Source organism: Euphorbia lathyris, chromosome 6 (genome assembly GCF_963576675.1).
Source record: "Euphorbia lathyris chromosome 6, ddEupLath1.1, whole genome shotgun sequence".
Lineage (NCBI taxonomy): Eukaryota > Viridiplantae > Streptophyta > Magnoliopsida > Malpighiales > Euphorbiaceae > Euphorbia > Euphorbia lathyris.
The window spans coordinates 61,961,494-61,965,054 of NC_088915.1; the positions used below are offsets into that span (position 1 = coordinate 61,961,494).

The following is a 3,561-nucleotide window of genomic DNA, read 5'->3' on the forward strand; positions in this document are numbered from 1 at the left end:
TTCTTGATTTTCTGTTAATTTGTTAGAGATGATTATAGGTAGAGTATCACTTCCGCATAGGAAAGTGTGTCTCAGATGGTTTGGTAATTCTTTAAGTTCTAATTTAGGTGGAACTACTACTGAAGGCGGAACTGGTCCATCTTCTCGAATCAAAGGCTCTGGGTCCTTATCTTCTAATTCTTCACCCATTATAGGTTCTATTATTTCTTCTCTTTGAACAATGTCATTAACACATTCTTCAATTAAATCAAGTTTCATACAGGCGAAATCCTCCATAGGATATTTCATTGCTTGATTCATATCGAACTCGATCTTATCGTCACCTATTCGTAAAACTACTTTTCCTTCCGACACATCAACTAGAGCACGTCCCGTATTCATGAATGGTCTACCAAAGATTAGCGGACAATTAGCATCATAAGCAAAATCTAAGATAACAAAATCAGTAGGAAAAATAAATTTGTCAACTTTCACCAAAACGTCTTCAATTATACCATATGGTCTTTTAGTGGATTGATCCGCTAATTGCAAAACCATATTGGTACGTTTGATGTCTTCTTCTAAACCTAATTTTTCAAAAATAGATAATGGCATCAAGTTTATACTAGCTCCTAAATCACAAAGACAACTTGGGAATTCCATATTTCCCAATTTACACGGAATGGTAAAGCATCCGGGATCTTTGAGTTTAGTAGGTAATTTGCTTGATACTATCGAACTACAATCTTCAGTAAGTGAAATGGATGAAATTCCTTCCAACTAATCTTTTTTGAAATTAAATCTTTCAAGAATTTTCCATAGTTAGGAATTTGCGTAATTGCATCCATGAATGTTAAATTTATATGCAAATTTTTAAGTTTATCTAAAAATGATAAAAGTTGTTTATCATGGTCCTTATTTCGGACCCTGTGTGGAAAAGGTGGTTTTGGAACAAAAGGTTTCGTATTAGAGTCAATTGGTGTATCTTTTTGTTTTAATGTATCTTCTTTGGATTTTGGTAAATCATTTCCAGGTAAAGTTGAATTTCCGGGCATTTCCGGATCTGAGTAGTTTTTCCCCGAGCGAAGAGTGATAGCCTTAACATGCTCTTTCGGATTTTCTTCCGTTTGGCTGGGAAGACTTCCCTCTTTGCGGGATGGAATTGATTTAGCAAGTTGTCCAATTTGAACCTCCAAATTATGGATGCTAGATGATTGGTTTTTGATAAGCTGATCGAATTTACTTTCGATCCGTTTAAAACCATCGTCTTGATTACTTACCTTTCCATTCATAGCATCTATAAATTTGTCGATTTTTGAAGATAAAGTGCTAATCGTATCTCTTGTTTGATTTTGATAATTATTTACACGATATTGATTAGCATTTGCATTATTATTATTATTACTATCTTTCCAATTAAAGTTAGGATGATTTCTCCATCCAGGATTATAAGTATTAGAATAAGGATTAGTAGTTTGGTTTTGTCCTTGGACAAAATTTACCTGTTCTATCTCATTCATACCTTCGTAATCAATGTCTGTCTGGATCGGATCATTAGGATCGCACGGTGCCATAAACCTATCAATTTTGTGCGATAAGGCAGAAAATTGGGCTTGTAACATTGCAACTGGATCAAGATTCATTATACCTTTAACCGATGATGTACCTGAGGATGATGGTTTCGCCGTTGGTATATGTCCACGCTCTACGGGCCACATACTGCTGTTGATTGCCATTTCCTCCAAAAGTTCTCTTGCTTGGGCGGACGTCTTCTTCATAAATAACCCTCCAGACATAGCATCTAATGAACCTCTAGTTGTAGGATTTAATCCATTATAGAATGTCTGCATTAAAAGTGCATCTGGCAGTTGGTGGTGTGCGCATAAACGTTGAAGTTCTTTAAAACGTTCCCAAGCTTCATAAAGAGTTTCATTATCACTTTGTGTAAAAGATGTCAATTCTTTGATGACTCTTGCGGTTTTTGCTAAGGGAAAATATTTTGATACAAACGAATGAATGAATGAATATATGCAACACTTGTTTTAAAAAATACAAATGAAAACGTATATTGCAACACTTTTATAAACTTAACATTTTTTATGATATATCACTTTTACATTTATAAATTAAACATAAGTTAAAATTCTTTTATGATTATTTTTAGGACATCATTATCGATAGAAATAATATATTTCTATACGGGTAATATTTTTCACAAATAAAATTTTCACAAATCTTCGACAAGATTTTAAGTAAAAATTGTCTCGAGTGAATGTATTTAAGTAAAAAATTCTTTATTTTTAATCTCTATTTTCATATCATGAATTTCATGATACAATAAATCTTATTTTAAATTTTCAATTAGGTTTATAGGCATTAAATTGAACTCACAATTTTTAAGCTCGGTTTTGATTTTGTCTTACATTAACACCAATTGAAGTTTTTAAGGAAACTTTAGCCATAATACATGTTGAATTTTAAGTCAATTAGGATGAATGTGCTAACTTTCTTTTTCCCAAGTTACAATTTACAATTCATAATCAATAAATCGTATTCTTAACTTTTGGCCACGATTGAGACCAACCTTATCACAATCGAGGTATGAAAGGGAAGAAATAAATAAGTGAAGCGTGCTTTTGGCCACGGTTGCGACCACCCTTATCACAATCGAGGTATGAAAGGAACGTTTAAATAAGAAAAATTAAGCGTGTTTAAAGTTTAAAGTAACGATTGCGTCCACCCATGGCATGGTCGGTACCTCTTAAGCGAACACAAATAAAATGCATATAAAGTTACGGTCGAGACCACCCTTATCACGGGCGTAACTAAGCAAATAAATTAAACTTAATAAATCATATATAATAATTTAGGTTTGGGAAAGGAAATTTGGTGCTTTGAAATGCCTTGAGATGAAAGACTCAATAACATGCGTGCTTACATCGTCCCGAATACTTCAATTTAAACATTGAAATACAAGACGAATGATATATCGTATTTATACTAAGTTAGTTTGATATTTTGCGTATAAATTTGCCATGCGAAGTTAGTCTTTTCGGCTTAACTAATTTAAAAAGTAAAACACAAAGATATATGTTTTATTTTCATAAAGAGATTAGTTAAGGAATAAGTTCAGTGGAATTTTGCTCGGGACTAGCAAAAGATTAAGTGTGGAGATTTGTTAAGCCCAAAATATACCTAAAATATCATTAATATTTACATCATTATTATTACAAATTTATGTTGTTTATATCTGTTTAGATTACTTTTACTCTCAAATATCTTTCTTTCTTGCAAGGTACCTAAATATTTGGTAAAATCCAAATAGGAACGAAAAAGGATCAAAAAAAGAAGAAAAACCCTACAAAAGGAGTCAAAGACGACGTAAATCAAAAGCGCCAAGTCAAGGACACGAACGAGAGCAAAGAAGTGAAAAACGCTCCGTGCCGCGACCGCGAATCCACCACCCACGACCGCGACACGCGTCCTTCAGCTACTTCTCCCCTTCGTCCAAAGCTCAACTTGATGCTCCCCCATTCACGGCCGAGGATTCCCATTCTCGGTAAGTGCAGAAATTCTGCCAAA

The 3,561-nt window shown here is 33.6% G+C and overlaps 1 non-coding gene across 1 annotated transcript; it reads left to right on the top strand.

The window, feature by feature from the left end:
- Window positions 1-1,845: 1,845 nt before the first annotated feature.
- On the top strand, window positions 1,846-1,952 carry LOC136234460 (small nucleolar RNA R71). The gene has a single exon (XR_010691343.1). It is a non-coding gene; the product is annotated as a small nucleolar RNA R71 (small nucleolar RNA).
- The last annotated feature ends 1,609 nt before the right edge of the window (window positions 1,953-3,561 follow it).